Source organism: Amia ocellicauda, unplaced genomic scaffold, assembly GCF_036373705.1.
Source record: "Amia ocellicauda isolate fAmiCal2 unplaced genomic scaffold, fAmiCal2.hap1 HAP1_SCAFFOLD_150, whole genome shotgun sequence".
NCBI lineage: Eukaryota > Metazoa > Chordata > Actinopteri > Amiiformes > Amiidae > Amia > Amia ocellicauda.
In genome coordinates, this window is record NW_027102713.1 from 117750 (window position 1) to 134798 (window position 17049).

Below are 17049 nucleotides of genomic sequence, written 5' to 3' on the forward strand. Positions count from 1 at the left end.
GGTGTGTGCCTACAAGATAAAGAAACAGGTATTTGTTGATATAGATCAAGTAACCAATCATCTGATTTCTTTTTGTCTGGACCGTAGAAAAAATTGTTGTGTATGTTATACTTTTCTCAAATGTCTAAAAAGGGGTATCTGCTCTCCTGAAGTTGAATAAAAAACCTTGTATAAAAACTTTGCGCATAGTGTGGGTCTGTGTGTTTATTTGGCAGAATGACTCGGCAAGCTCCCCAAATGCATGAACTATACTACAACCCAGCCAAGATTGGGGGTTTGGCGGGTAAGAAGGGTTTTCAAAGAGGACTCGCTGAGGCCGGCGTGAAGGTTAATGATGTGGTTGTTTCAGAATGGTTACGGGAACAAGACGCCTATACCTTACATAAACCTCTCAGGATTAACTTTAAAAGAAACCGTGTATATGCAACTGACATAGACTCACAATGGCAAATGGATCTAGTCGATATGTCAAATTTATCAAAACATAACAATGGTCACAAATTTATGTTGATGTGTATCGATGTGTTATCAAAATATGCCTGGGCTCGCATTCTACATAATAAAACAGGTCGGGCGGTGACAAGGGCCTTTGAGGATATATTGTCCCAGGGACGATGTCCTAAAAAACTGCAGACTGATAAAGGAAAAGAGTTTCTCAACAGAGAATTTCAGAATCTACTGAAGAGACACAAAATACATCATTTCACCACCGGTAATGAGCTTAAGGCATCGGTGGTGGAGAGGTTTAACCGCACCATAAAGACCAAAATGTGGAGATATTTTACAGCGGTCAACACGTTCAAGTATTTTGATAAAGTTCAGGATTTTATCGATGCTTACAACCAAGGGTATCACGCCAGTATTAAAATGAAGCCTATAGATGTTGATCAAAGTAATTCTTTTAAGGTCTATAAAAAATTATACGGCCCATTTATTAAGAAGGGGAAAACTACTTATAAGTTCAACATCGGTGATGTGGTTCGCGTTTCAAAGCTAAGGAGTACTTTTGCCAAAGGTTATGAACAAACATTTTCTGACGAATATTTTACAGTTACCGAACAGGTGGCTAGAGACCCCCCCGTGTACCGGTTAAAAGACTATGACGGGGAGGATATAGAAGGAACGTTTTATGAAGCCGAGATACAAAAAATTATTGTGGGTAAAGACATTGTATACAGAGTTGAAAAGATATTAGCTGAGAAAACCCAGAACCGGAAAAAATATGTGTTGGTGAAATGGCTTGGATGGCCTGAAAAGTTCAATAGTTGGGTCCCGGAACAACAGGTTTGTGATATTCAAGCCTTATAACAACATGCCCGCTGGTGTGATGGGGTCATTACTTTCGATACTCAAGATGGAATCAGGAGGCTTCTACGTGACTCTACCCAGTAACGCCTCTCTCGATATATACCCTAAAAATGAAATATCCAGTTACACGGTACAATTTGGAAAATCTATAGATCTAAGGGGGTCGTGGGAAGTGGGGTTGGCGGAAATACAGTATCCTTACACTTGGGCTGTTTTACAAGATAAGGATGCCACCTTCGCCATTTTTGACGATGTTAAAAAGAGTCAATGGACATTCACGATGCAAGGAGGTTATTATGACAATGTGGATACAATATTAGATGAGATGCATAAACAGTTCTCAGAAGGCACCCCCAACATCAAGCTATATTACAACCCTATTAAAAACAGAGTGTACAAGGTGTCAAAACCTGGTATTAGCATTCAAACCAAAGGACAACTGGGGCGTATATTAGGGTTCTATTCTGACACAGAGAGCAGGTTCTCAGAAGTGGTGGCACCCTTCCCGGCTGACATCAGTGGCGGCTTTTACACTCTTTATGTGTATACGGATATCATAATACACCAGAGGGTCGGGGATAGCTATGTCCCCCTTTTGAGAAATGTACTTATTAAAGGTAAAAGCAATGACATGGTCACAATTACTTATGACAAGCCACACTACGTACCAGTCTCAAAGACCCACTTTGACCATGTTTTCACAGGTGGATGTGACCCTGGGAGATCGGCTCATTAGTCAAAGCAGCAATACTTACCCCTATAGGGCCATGATGGAGTGTATCCTTAATTATAGTGAGGAGACCCTAAGCAAACAGTTCAGCCCCGGCCTTTTCTTCAAAGACACCCCGGAAGCTATGGACGACCAGGATCCAGAGGGACTCAATAAGGGTTTGCAAAAAAGAACGGCCTTTTCAACAGAAGGGAGGACCTTTGAGCTAATGGGACATATTCATGCAGACATATTTTTCCAAGAAAAACTCATGCTCAACGGGGTAGACATTAAAATTAAAATGATCCGTAGTAAAAGTGCTTTTTGTCTGATGACCCCTGATACTGAAAAATATAAACTGACCATATTATCGGCCTCGCTGTTTGTGAAAAAAGTATCCGTCTCCCCGGCGGTTAAACTAGGACATGCGCAGGCTTTAATGACGGCAAACGCCAAGTACCCGATCGAAAGAGTCTATATGAAAGTCCACAGTATCCCCGCAGGGACACGGGTGATGAACCAGGAAAATCTGTTTCTAGGCCAGCTCCCAAAACAGGTTATTATAGGTCTCGTGGATAATGATGCATTTACCGGGGTTTACAACAAGAACCCCTTTAACTTTAAACATTATAACGCGGAATTTATAGCACTGTACGTCGATGGTGTGCAGGTTCCATCCAGACCTTTTCAACCTGACTTTGAAAACGGCAACGCGGTTCGTGAATATTACAGTCTAGTACTGGCTACGGGTCGCCATCTCAAGGATCAACCTCTGCTGATCGATCGCCGGGAATACTGCAGCGGTTACACCCTGTACGGTTTCAACCTGACCCCTGACGAAGAGTGTGGACAACATTTTTCACTGATGAAGACGGGCAATATGCGTTTGGAGATGCGTTTCAAGCAGCCTCTACCACGCACTGTAAATATGGTCGTGTATGCTGTGTTTGACAACATTATTGAGGTGAATCAGAGGAGAAACGTTCTGTATGATTATTATTAAAATGAACACCAGAGAGCTCAACCACATCATGAATGCCCTGGACGGCTCACGGAAAGTGTTTCAAGGAGTCTACGCCTGCGACCAGCTGCCTAAATTTAAGATCAAGAATTTACCTGCAATGTACATAATCAACACACACCCTAAAAATATGCCCGGAGAACATTGGCTGGCTATTTATCTAAGGGAGGACCGCCGTGGGGAATTTTTTGATTCCTATGGAAACCCCCCGGATTTCAGACCTTTCCCTCGGAAGATCAATAACTTTCTGCTCAACAACTGTCAAGAAACCATTTACAGCGGTCGTCAAGTACAAAGTCTTCAGACCTTCACTTGTGGTCAACACTGTGTGTTTTTCTTATATCATAGATCTAAAGGAAGGTCATACCCCGATATTATGTCCTTGTACAGTGAGGATTTAGGCCAAAATGATAAAAAAGTGGCAGAGTTTGTCAGGACACTGTGGACCCCCCCTTATAACACAATTACTTACGACCCTAGCCAGCCATGTATACAGATGGGGTGTTCTTGTGAGGATTTTAAAAGATGTCATGCGTGTTAAAGTGAAAAAATAATGAAAACAGCCTTTGAATCATTAGTTTTGTTTTTATTCAACACAAATCTTATACAAAGCAGGGTTATGTTATAAATAAATGTACAACATTTGAAAATAAAAATAAAAAATAAAAAAATTGTTTGTCGGTTCCTTATTTACAGGGGAGACAAATAAAAACATGAGATTAATAAGCTTCCCAACGATGGATAGATCCTGAGGAGGGTTGCTCAACACGGTCAGAGTAATGAGATATCGGCGTCAGATCAGTCACCACCTCTTTACACAGACGGATTTTTTGTCGCGTTTCCTGGTTAGGGACTGTTGATTGGGGCATGTTCAGACAGGCCATCGCCTGTAGGAAAGCATTCCAGCCTACAGGTCGGCGACTATCGGGTACCTTATTAGTGCTAGTGACACTCTTCAACAAATCAAACATGTGTGAACCTTTGATCAGTTGTCCTTTAAAAACAAATTCACCCTGTTCATTCCAAGTCGTTACCCGCGGTTTCTGAACCATTTTGTGCAGAATATATTCTGCATGTCTTTTGCTTCTGGCCGGCATGTTTCTCAAAACATCCGTTACAACATCTCCCTCTGAACTCTCAACAGGTTCGGGCACCGCAACATCTTTATCAACCGTACCCCCCGCATCAGTCCCAGAACCATTTTCTTGAGAGGCCATGGTTAAAGTTAAAATGTTTTGATCTTTTTCACCCTGTCTAACCAGACGGAGGTAGCGCTGTAACGTGTTGCTATACATCTGGGCTTTGGAATACTGATTTAAATCGGCCCTGGCCAGTATAGCTTTCATTTCAGAGTCCAGGTTGTTTTCGGCCATTTGTCTAATGGGCTCTGGCCCGACAACATTTTTTCTCAGTTTCTCAAGCTGCTCCTGAGGGATCAAAAACATTTTCTGAGCATATTCCATTATTAACCCACTCTAGAAGCTAGAAGACTGGTTAGGAAAGGCACGGCTATGCTCAACAGCGGTCCTATAAAACCTCCGGTTTGATTAATCTTCTTTCTTTTTCTTTTAATAGAATACTTCTTATTAGCGATGATCTTGATAACCGCTTTTTGTTTTTTGAGTTTAGAATGTTGAGAAGGGGTTAGGGGTATATTACCGCGTAAGATGTTAAAAGCTATTTCACACAGGGTCTCGATCAAATCCGAGGGGGCCCCTGCCAGCACAGCTTTCCTATGGCGCGGGCTCCCCTCAAATAACATTTGCAAAAGCGGCAGATTTCTTTTAATCCGAACAGACATTCTTATTTATTTCCTTTTCTTTAGCACATACACTGCCGGCCAATCGGGCGGGCACAAACCTGTTCTGAGGCGAAAGTCTTCTGGGGTTTGTGCTTTTAAGTCCACAATCAAGTACCCGTAGGGTTTTTTGGTGGCATCCTCAAATGCCTCCAAAAAGAATTTGGTCTGGTTAGGGTACATTTGACGAGCCAAGACGGTGACCTGTAGTTTATCTCTGGGGTTTTTAAAAAGAATTATATAATTGGCATTTAAATTAATAGTGCGGCTTTTTTTACCTTGAAAAAATAGATTTTGAACTAAATAAATAATACTTAAATTCCTATGATGAGTGTACTTTGTGAAAGCTTTTTCCACTTCACTGTTGTCACCGGCCTGCTCCATCAGGTCATCAAGGATCACTAGATTAGTTTGTCCGGGCGGGAACAGGTCATCGTCACACAACGAGGCGGGGAGACCTTGCACAAATTTCAGATTATTTTTTTTTGATGCCAAATCATCGTAGAGAGGTTGCCAGCAAGAGTAACACCACACTATGTTGTCAAGAGCTTGGGACACGGTTGCGTCCACATCTTCTATGATGTTCTTTATAAGATAGCTCTTACTCGAATTGGAGGGACCGGCTATAATACAGGAGAAAGGGTGTTGAAGTCTGTTATCAAAACCACTGCTAATATCCATAAGGCAGAGTGGTATAATCAGTCTTCAACACTCTTTTATTGTACACCACCCTGAACCGTTTGTTTAGTGATCTATTTTCCAATGTGTACCCCTTTTTATTGTGATAGATCTGATTTCCGGCTGTAATAATCTCGCGAGGAGGCGCGTCTTTCTCGGTTACAAAACTTTGTACCAGGGTCGTCAGAGACTTGATGTTAATGAGCTTGTTGTTACAATGGTTCAGAGTGAAACCCTTAACTTTCATACAGGTCTTACCCGCAGCCGTTCTGTATGCGTAAGTCTTAGGACCCCCTGAAACAAACTCCACTATGTGGTCCTGAGGATCTAGCTCGCTCGTTAACTCCCCAAGGTAGTCCCCGAGGGGAGGGACCCAATCCCCTGGCCTGGTGACAAAGATTACAGAGTCAGTATCATGATAGAGCGTGCGTTCCTGCAGCTGATCCATTAAGTTGTACAGATCAAGCCGGGCGTAAGCCGTGGTAAAAACCGCTATGAAAACATTAACGTTTCCCTGTTTGGTGGGGAAATCTTTAGGGGCCCTCCACTGGACCTGTGCCACGTGGTCATTTAAGAATTGAAAGTGTGATACTGCATGTTGTTTGGAAAAGATAAATTCTATAAACTGTTCAGGGGTTTTAATCAAGGTTGTGTTTAGACGGTTATTTCTTTCCCCAAACTTACGCCACAGACTGTTTAAAATCAGTTTGGACATTTGTCTCTTGGCGGGGTTTACAGTTATGTTCCCCGGCTCTAGACGGATCCCTTCCTTTTCAAAATATTGCTGAACGTACCGCTCTTTGGCAGCGGAGTCAACACACCATGAGGGATAGCCCGATGCCTCCTGTTTCCCTTTCAGATGGGTCATAATGTACTCAGCAAAAAGAGTATCAGATTTTTCAGAAAAATGCCAAACCTCATACACCTTACCGACTCTGTAACCTTTCTCCACCGCCTTGTCAAGCTCAATGCTACACCAGACACCCGTCAGCGCTCTCTCGTCATCACTGTGCAGACAAGAGGTATTTTGATTTTCAGTTTCCACACACGTTCTACACAGAGGGAACATCAATTTTCCCGAACACCTGTAAGGCAACACGGGTAGGAACAGCTCACGAGGAGGGTACATGGTGACTTTGATCAAACCAAAGTACTGTCCGATTTCGAGAAAGTCACGATAAACAATGGTTGGATGCCCCACCGGGTACATTTTGGTCTTGTTGACATAAGGGTACAGACTGGTGAAATCATAGTAATCTACTCTCTCACCCTCCTTTACCTCATAATGTAAACAGAGGGCGTTGGTACGACCCCCAAATAACGCATCCCTGGGCTCTAGACGTTCAGGAAAGTCCAAGGTTTCCATAAGCCGTTGTACCCCCACATCCTGTTGCTTCAGGGTCGTCCACGCGTGTTCCCAAATCACCAGTACATTCAAACCATAGGTGTTTTTTAAAGTTTCAATTCGTTCCTGGAAATCATAGTACATATCACCGCAGAGTTTTTGTGTTACGGGGTTAAAGGTGTTTGGGTCGAAGCACTGAGGACAGCCATGGTAAATACAACCAGCAAACTCATAAGCGGTACGCCGCCCGGACACGTCGCTAAAACCGTCTAAGTAGTAAGGACCCATTTTGACTTCCTCTTGATTTAAAGCATGTCTGATGAAGATGTTATCCCGGGCACTCAGATATTCCAGCCACTGTATGGAGACAGTCGAAAAGTTCTTTTGTCTAGCACGATAGTTGTCAGAAGTGGTGTCCGCTATAGTGTTTTTCTGCAAGAAATTGGATCGATACATTTTCATGCAGAGAGACGCTATGGTCACACTTTGCAAAGGGTCGAGACCCGACGTGTTGATAACCTCGGTGCGGAAACGCAAACAGGCTTCTTTAAGGATCACCACATCATTTTTACAATAAGCGGCCATCTCTTCTCGGAAATCAAAAACACCCCCCTTAACCGTATTGTACCATTTAAAGAATTCCTCCCTCTCATGAGACATCATAGTATCAACCCCATAATAAGAGGCGGGCGGGTAGGACCCTCGATAATTTTGAGTGTCCTTAGTATTAAAAAAATGGCAGAACCAACCTTTCTTCTGAGCCTCAAAACCCAGAGCTTTAGGCAAAGCGCTCAATTTCATGGGGAGGAAATTTAACGAGTCTATGTAACGTTGGTTGAAAGCCTCGTCGGTGAAACACATGATCTTGCTACCCTGAGCTATTATTTTTGGGGTCACCCCATTTTCCACCAGATACTTCATCAATATGTAAGAATCATAACCCTTAGCATTGTGGGCAATAAATGTGTAATTGAGGTATTTTGGACCGCGATACCGCGTAAAGAAATCCCTGACACAACTCTCACCGCTAGCTGACCACTCACAATCCAACATGTCAATACAGTGTATATAATTAGCAACATGGACCCCGTTTTCTTGCCGGCATTCAAAATCAAAAAAGACATACCGGTTGTGCGGCGGCTCCTTTTTAACCGGCTGAATAAAGCACTGGTGTTCAGACCCCGGGGTTAAATCCGCATTACAGATCCTACATCTCGGTTCCAGACATTTGTGTGGTTTAACCTCATGAAAACGGTACTGGAGGCAACACTGCGGGCAATATTTAGTTTGATCACAATAACTCCGTTTTTTAACCCCCTCAGCAGCGGCCCTCTGCACCTTATGTTCGGAAAAACAGAATGCGGAGAGACAAATCCTTAAGCAATCTTTACATCGGATGGTAGGGGCCAAACCCTTACGACATTGCGGATTGAAACAGACGTTACAGTAACCGTCACAGCGGTGCTTAAGCTTATCATTGAAGGCCTTATAACACCAATGACAAACATACGAACAACCCAAAAAAGCCGTCAAACTCTTTATTCCAAAGTAATGACTATCACTTAGGAAGAGAAACAGTGTCTGTGTATGGGTTTCAGGATGTGTCTGAAATTTCACAAATACTTCCTTTACCTCACAACGGTACCACACAACAATTTTTAAAGACAACAACTCCTCAAACATGGCAATGTCTGAAAAGGCAACCATCTGTTGAGAGTTTAAGCCGGCCCTCTGATGAAGCATTAAAGCCTCTTGCATAGCTTGGGGTTCAGGCATGTCGGGGGTGAGTAGTTTTATTAAACTGTAAGCAAAACAGAGCTTATTGTCCCCATTGGAACTCACCACTAATTGCCTGAGCTTGTTCCTAATTATGTCGTTCTTCAAGCATTTCGACAGTCTTCTAAGCGCCCTACCCTCAGGGTTAGGAACCACATTCATTACCAGAGACAGACTTTCATCAGCTAAGATGGATGCGTTACTTTGCAATAACGCTTCGATTTTAGCCAGAAATTCATCAACATCTAAATTATCTCCACTCAGCATTACAGATAGGTTGCTAAACAAATCATCCCCTCTGAGTTCTAACTGTACAACATCTCGAGGTCTGACCCTTTCAGCAACCTGTTCAAGCATGTTTTGCAAGGCCTCGTGTATGTTGACAAATATTTCTGCATAATTGTCACAATTTAAAAGATCTGCAAAATTAAAACGCTGAATCATTTCAAAATTGTTATAGGCCGGTCTATCTATAATCACGGGATCACTGGTACTTTTGGACACATCATCATTTTGAACAAAGCCTTCAACCCCTACATTCTCACAGAGCATGTCATCCACAGCCTTATCAGTCTCAGAACCCTCCACATTCCGAACACCCCCACCGCTGACATCTACAAAACCCCCTTTTTGAGGAGGCTCATTTAAAGCCTGTAAAAGTCCTTCAAAGATATCCACCCGGTTAATGTCAAGACCCTCCTCTATAGTGACGGCTGCTTCTGCCGCCGTACTGTGTTCTAATTGTCTCAAATCATTTATAATAGGGGCAGAATTTGGTCGGGGTAGCGTCTCCAAAGCCTCCACCATTTCAAACAAATTGGGGTGAACTAGGGGTTGAACCTCTATAAGCGCTACCGTTGGGAGGTGGTTATTTAGATCATTGACCATTTGTAACAGGTCGGGGTTCACGGTAAGTCTGGTAATTCACATTCTATCGGTGGTGATTGGGGGTTATTTAAATCATTTATCATTTGTAATAGTTCCTGGTTCATTGGGACATCAGAGGAGTTCACAACAGGGCCGAGGGTGTTCTCTCGGGAAGGTCTTTTTGGGGCCCTAACTTGTTCATAATCCTTTAGTTTGTGAGTTCTTTTACCAAGTCCGGACATTTTTTTTATTTTTTATTTTTCCAACAACCCACAATAGTAAGGCGTTTTGTATCTATTAAAACATTAAATACGGTACAATTCGTTAGTAAGGGTATTAATAAGGGTGTTTTGGCTCTCTATCACAAGGTTTTGCCCCACTAACACAAGTCTTTGATTTAGTAACAAGGTATGTAGCAACTCATGCCGACCTTCAGGAAGTAGCTCCGGGGGATGGTGTCCTGGCTCAGCTGCAAAGGATGGTCGCTCCGGTAAATCTCGGTCGAAGGAGGCAGGGAGCGAGCGTATACTCACGGACGGAGACCAAGAAGGCCTTTGCGGTGACACCCTGGCCAATCGCGGTGTACTGTTCAGCGTTTCTGTAGCCAAGAAACGGGGCTGGGGGGACGATGTTGAAACCAGTCCGTCGTTGGGTGGTGTGTCAACCCTGACTGACGGCGACCCCTGAGGTTGTTGGTTGCCTGTATTTGTTCCGCCCGACAATGCGGCGGGCTGAATCTGGATTGTTGAATTACCCCCAGAAGGCTGTGGCCTGAGTAGATGTTGGGGGGTCTCCAAGACCACCGTGGGGGATCCTCTCGGTGATCTCTCCGGGGAAGATGTTTGATCCCACTTAGACGGGGTAATTGTCCTCAATAGCTCATCCACAGAATGACTATCCCAAGAGTCTTGGGAAGAATAAAAATATACATTACATTTACATCTTTAAACGGCGACAGAAATCAAACTTAAAACAACATGCCCAGGACCTTCAAAACCTTTAGCTTTTTTAGACCTTTGAAAATAGGCTTAGACATTCACTACAACGCCTTATTATTTACAGACAATATATTTATTAGGACTTGATAATAAATGTAAAACAGAGAAGCCTCTGTAAATAAACTGTTTCTTAAATGTAATATTGTTAATAAAACACTTTTTATACACACACACACACCACATTTCATTTTTAAACGAACCTTCCAAGTGTAAACGCTTCCTGATCCCGGGACTTCCTGTTTCACAAACGTTTTCACGATCTGTTTAAATATTAAATACAATGAACACCTTCAAGCCTTTTCCTACAGCCACTTTAAAACAGAAGTATAATTGCGGGAGATAAGCCAAACAACTTACTAAAACCTTTCGGACAGCTTTACTTCCTAACCAGACGGTCGGGCAATCGGTCATTTCTAAACACATGCCCCAGAAACAAGCCTAGACCTGTCCGGACTTCTAATGATCTTTCCCAGAACCCCCAAGACCTACAGGAAATGGGCACCCCTCGCTTAAATATTAGCCCTCAACGGGCAAACAAAACCCTTTTAAAAACATTAAAGTTTGAAAGATCTTACTTACCTCCAAAGAATAATCGTTTCTTATGTTTTTCAGCTGGTTTAGCTTTTTGCACTTCTGTGAAGGTAAGAGACATGTTTAACCTTTAACCACCCCGCTTTATAAAAAGCTTTAACCTCTTACAAGCGGCAGATATATACTCACCGCTATCAGATACAGGGGCTGACGGCCTTTCAGATTCTTGAAAGGTTACGGTTCTCGAAGGTAAAACTAAACAAGCCCTCGATGTGGAAGGCCTTTCGTTGTCTCGAACCACGTTTCTTAATACTGTTAGAAAGGATATTTTTTAAAATTAACAAAACGGGCCTCAAACATCTTACAGAAACGTTATACAAACAAACAGGGGTTTAGTTCTTACCCGGTCGGCAGACAGCCTGTCTAGGGACAACCACTTCTCTTGGTTGATCCTCGGAGACATTAATCACAGGCCTTTCGATAGTTTCTGTGTAATTAAAGAGACCGCCATTAATATATATTAAAACGTTTTCATAACTCTAAGGAGCCGCTTCAAAACACAACCACACACCCATACATAAGAACCCTTGAGCGCAAACACAAAAATCTTACCGTCGTTGTTCCAGATGATCTCCTCAGCGTTGGGAATTAACTCCTGTTGACTGGCTGAAAAATAATTTTACAGAACTTAAAACAGATGTTATAACCTTATTTACAATACATGCCCACAACCCGCTCTGAGTCAATGAAAATAATCTGAAGACTTACCTAAAAACTCGTTTAAATCGAAGTCGTTGATGTTGTTTCCGGACATTGTTGACCTTTAGGCTTAAATCGAAAGGTCAGTATGAGTCTGTCGAGCTGAAGACCAGACCTTCATACTTATACTGATGGCCGGATGCCGGATCTGCTTGTAAGGCATTGTTCTGGGCTGGCCTTTGTGCCGTCCTGTTACCAATTAACATATCAAAACCAACCAATAAAATGACCCTGCATCAATTTCAAATAGAAACCAGATGGTGACGATCTCTCTCCTCTCTACTCTAAACTTTTATTAGAACCTTTTGGTCTCTCAAAAAAACATTTTTAAGCATCAAGACCTATAGTCAATAAACACTAAGAATATTTCAGGCCTTTATACGCGCTAAAAAACAACCTGAGCCAAGAAAATAACTATAAAGATCTAAAATAAGTAGCGCTTTTACAGTGATTTTTTATTTTTTTTTAATAGCGATGCTTTCTTTGGTATTAAACAAGTCACAAACTACTCAGAACAGCGTTTATCCCCACAAAAGAGATATTTGGGTTTATTTTACAAAGCTTATAAATTATATAGTTTAAAAGTATTCTGAATGTTTTGAGACCACACGCCATGCCTACGTTTGTCTGAGCCCACCCCCGTCCCCCGTGGTGTGAGTGATTTAGCCTTGAGTGTTGTGATCTATTTAGCATTGAGTGATCAGTTGTTTTTATTTTTTAAATGATTCCTTATCATCAGGGATTGAGCCTGCTAAAATACCTTAAAAACATATCCTTATCTTAAGTCTAACTCTTATGAGCTTTAAGACCCTAGAATGTATTTAAGTAAAACGAATGAACACATTATGTGTGAGATAAAATATAACCACAGCTTTTTTTTTTTTTTTTTTTTTTTTACAAAAACAATTAACCTATACCGACAAACACCCACACACACACACACCCTCTTTTTTTAAATTTTATTTTTAATTAAATTTGAGGGGAGAGACAGAGCCATATACATTGGGGTTAACATAAGTACCCTATGCAAAACAGGAATTGTTAGGACCTGTGACCATTACAGACAACAGAACTTGTTGATCTTATAAAATGATTGGGCGAGAGAGAGAGATATAGAGACAGACAGAGACAGAGCCAGTGTGAATATGATAAACGCACTATTCAAAATGGCATTGTTAAGACCTGGGACCATTACAGACAACAGAACTTGTTGATCTTATAAAATGCTTGGGCGAGAGAGACAGAGAGAGAGAGACAGACAGAGACAGAGACAGAGACAGTGTGAATATGATAAACGCACTATTCAAAATGGCATTGTTAAGACCTGGGCCCCTTACATGTATATTTAAAAAAGACCCCCAACCACTACAGGAAGAGCCGACCCATTCACACTCTACAGTTGACCAACAAGAACAACAAGAACAACCGGTTATGGGTGGCCTTGTTGTTCAGGGTTTTAGGGGTGTACACTTTCTGACGGATATGACGTAGGAATAATTAAGGAAATAACTCTAAAATCACGCCCCCCAATTATGACGTAGGAATATTAATAAGCTTAGGGCATACGTCATAACAAAATAGGCCGCGCCCAAAAAACCCTACTATCTACTCCTGTGTGGTGCATTTTCTCTCTCTCTATCTGTGATTAAATCCTTACTTATATACATATGTCCATGAACGTTTCTGGAGCTCATGTAAATCACATCACACGACGGGCCGTGTTCTTTTCGGTCACTTTGAAAGTTTTGCTCATGACAATCCTTTTCTATTGCGGCACGATGGCTGCCACCGAGGAAGGAAAGTCGTCCGCAGTTGGCTGCAAGCTTGCCTGAAGCGCAGGAAAGGACTTACTCGCGACGTGCCACTTAAAGACTGAAGAAGTGGGGGTCGGCCTCACCGAGAGCCCTGAGGATTAGCTCACGTGGTAGAGCGCTCGCTTAGCATTGTAGCGTTATGTTGGGTGTATTTGGATAAGAGCATTTGGGCTCTGAGCTGAAGCACTGATCTAAAGAAAACCTCTCCCCCCCAAAGTTATCAGATTCCCTTAGCTCATCAGCTTGGAACTGGTTTGCATCAAAGTGACAGTTTTGGGGAGGATGGCACCAAGAAGAGGCCAAATAGTTTGGAATTCTGCTATGAGATGTCTGGAGAAAGGGGCCTGTAGGTGATAAAAACTCTTTGAAGTGGACGAGAGCCGAAATCCCGACATAGAGCTACGAACCCAGGCCAACCGGCATTTCCAAAAGATGGCATGGATTGACATCAGTCATAAATCAAGCCCCCCTCCAATAGGACACTGGGGGCTGAAACCGAAATCCAATCTCAAAAACTCAAGAACCAATCACCTCTTGATCTGACAGACTATAAGGAACAGCGGACAGTCTTTCTCGCTCTCTCTCACCTGAACCAGTAACTCGCTGCCACAGCTCAACCTGTAGCTCTGTTGCCAGAACCGGAACCAGAAACCAACTAAGTCTTTGCCGGCAACAGAAGAGTTAAACTGGGAGAAGGAGATTGAGCCGTACGAAGAATTCTTTTAAAGGACTTTATTAAATAAAGAACTTTACAGACTGCGCTGCCCGCCTGTGCCCACCTGATCAGTGGAGTTTTACAGCTGGACAATTGACTAAGTCGACTGTATACGAAAGTGTCAGTCATTTAAATAGCTATTTGAGTCTTAAGAAACTTGACCCTTGGAACAAACACGGCCCTGCTTTCCTCAAAGACTTTGTCTTCAAATAAGTACGGTGAGAGACCCTGCTTGCCAAGAAGATTTTGTGCACAACCTTGGAGCCTTCAAACCAGTGGAAAATCTGTTTGGAAACGACTCTACTTTCGCGAAACCCCAACTTCCAGGTGTATCGACTGAGTGGAAGTTCTTGGACAAAGCCGAACCGGACTGCCTTTGTTCCAAACCACACGGACCTCGTGCCGTGTGCTGTTATCTGAGCCCGAAGCCAGAGAGGCCTCTCTGCGACGAAGTTCAGATAAGTTTAACAGTTTGGAGTTCATGATTCATGACATTTGAGAAATCAATTAGAAATGTTAATCTGTTATTCATAACTCTAGAATGTGTAATATCATTTAGTTTTCTTAAATATAAATGTGTGTTGCATTAAACTGTTTTGTTGATAATTTTAGAAATAAAATCTGTCAATGCCGAGAAATATCTTCTCATTCCTGTTTAACTGTTTAGTCTGAAATTGACACAAGTTAATAGACATTAGATTATTGGTGGCTCTGCCTATCCTTAATCATTGAATAATAATCAGTTAAGGGAAATTGTGGTAACAAGTAATGATAGGATCTTTCTCGGCACCTAAACGTGAATGAGACTGATATATATATATAACGTGAAGTTACCTGACATAAATACTAACCTGCGTAGTTATTTAATGTCTGACTAATAATACTAACGAGAGACTCACCTTCGTCTTACTAACCGGTATTGTAGTCAATGTGTTTATAACCTTTTTTGTTTAACGATTTGTGTTATCATATGTGATCCCATGGTCTTTGATTTGGTCACGGAAGTGATTTGTCTTCGATTTGTTGATCTAGAGTTGAATTGTAATTAGTTTTTCCCTTTTGTATAATTAGTGTAGTGCTACATTTAGTCTTTGTTTTGAATACATTTGACAATTTATATCTTTGGAATTGGTGTCTGCGTCCAATTATTACAGAAATTGAGTTCTACAAGATTCCAGGATTCGTGATAAGGTGATACTCTAAATTCACTTCTTTAATTGAAATGTATAAGTGTACCTTACGCTACAGCATGCGAGAGGCAGCGGGATCGATGCCCGCATTCTCCAAGGCCTCAGGCGCTCGTGCCCCGGTTTCGGGGGAGAGTCGCTCACTTTTCTTGCCGCAGACACAGGCGCAAGGCATTGCCTGTTTGCCGTAAGGTTATCAGACACAACGCGCCGGCGACGGCTGCAGCATTAGCACGCCAGCTGGCCCTTCCGAAGTTCCCCAAAAACGACCGAGATGCCGCTTCGACGTCGTAACCCCAGGAACGACCGCAAAGGCACTCCAACCCTCAATCTTCCGATCCGAAGTCAGACCGAAGAGACTGTATGATGTTTTAGATTAAAGATAGTATGCAGACCGAGCAAGTTAGATTTATCGAGCTAGCAAACAGCCATTGAGGCACCTGTTCGGGACGTACCCTGTAGAAATTCCTGTCAACGATAAAAGGATCAAACGGTGGAGACAAAGCCCGCAGGATGTTTGTCAAAACTCTGTTTGTGGACTGAATGGCTTTCCCAGATTGGCAGGGACTGTTTTTGGTATTGACTGAGGGACAGTTGTAAAAGACAACCTCTCACCGGACCTCTGGCATACACCAAAGAAAGCCACCTCACCTCTCCCCCGGATCTCACAAAACACAATCCCCCCCGCCCCGAGGGAAGACAGACCGCAATCGGACTCGGGCTTGCACCTTTTGATTGGATGAACGGCCGCAAACATTCTATGTCATTTTCTTTTAAAGCTTCACTCGTGCTTGTAAAAAACCGAGGTCTCACTGAAAGAATGCCCTGACGTGGTTGCTTCCAAGCTAGCTGGTTTACAAAGTTCCTTTTCGCTTTAACGATGATTTCCAAGAAGGGAAATAATCTATCTGTAATCTGTCAACACAGGCACCTTCTTCTCCGTTAAGCCACGCGGTCACCACCAGGAAGATGAACGCACCAGGCTGACCCGGAGTTTTCGCCAATTCGTCTCCAAGCCTCCCAAGAGGGAACATAAACAGGCCTTATTCACAGACACAGGCCCTCACGCAGGTAGACCACCGCTTCACCGCCGCTGCCCCTGCCAAGGGCCCCAGGTCCCACCGAGACTTGAACTCGGATCGCTGGATTCAGAGTCCAGAGTGCTAACCATTACACCATGGAACCAAGCCCGCTGCCCACCTCTTGCCCGTGACGAAAGTTTCTGCTCTACGCACACGTCTCGCTCTGTCGCACGGCCAAGTCCAGAGTGAGCCAAGTTGCGCCCAGAGTGCTGCGTGTGGCGGGTCACTTCCGGAGCCGTCCCTGGTGGTCTAGTGGTCAGGATTCGGCGCTCTCACTGCCGCGGCCCGGGTTCGATTCCCGGTCAGGGAAGGTGGATTTGTTGCTCTTCCCCTAGGACCTGTGTGGTGCATTTTCTCTCTCTCTATCTGTGATTAAATCCTTACTTATACACATATGTCCATGAACGTTTCTGGAGCTCATTGTACATCACATCACACGACGGGCCGTGATCTTTTCGGTC

General features: G+C 43.0%; 2 non-coding genes across 2 annotated transcripts; one reads left to right on the top strand and one right to left on the bottom strand.

Moving 5' to 3' along the window:
- Nucleotides 1–16619: 16619 nt before the first annotated feature.
- Nucleotides 16620–16691, bottom strand: trnaq-cug (transfer RNA glutamine (anticodon CUG)). Its single transcript has one exon. It is a non-coding gene; the product is annotated as a tRNA-Gln (tRNA).
- A 135-nt stretch (nucleotides 16692–16826) lies between these two features.
- trnae-cuc (transfer RNA glutamic acid (anticodon CUC)) lies at nucleotides 16827–16898 on the top strand. The gene has a single exon. It is a non-coding gene; the product is annotated as a tRNA-Glu (tRNA).
- The last annotated feature ends 151 nt before the right edge of the window (nucleotides 16899–17049 follow it).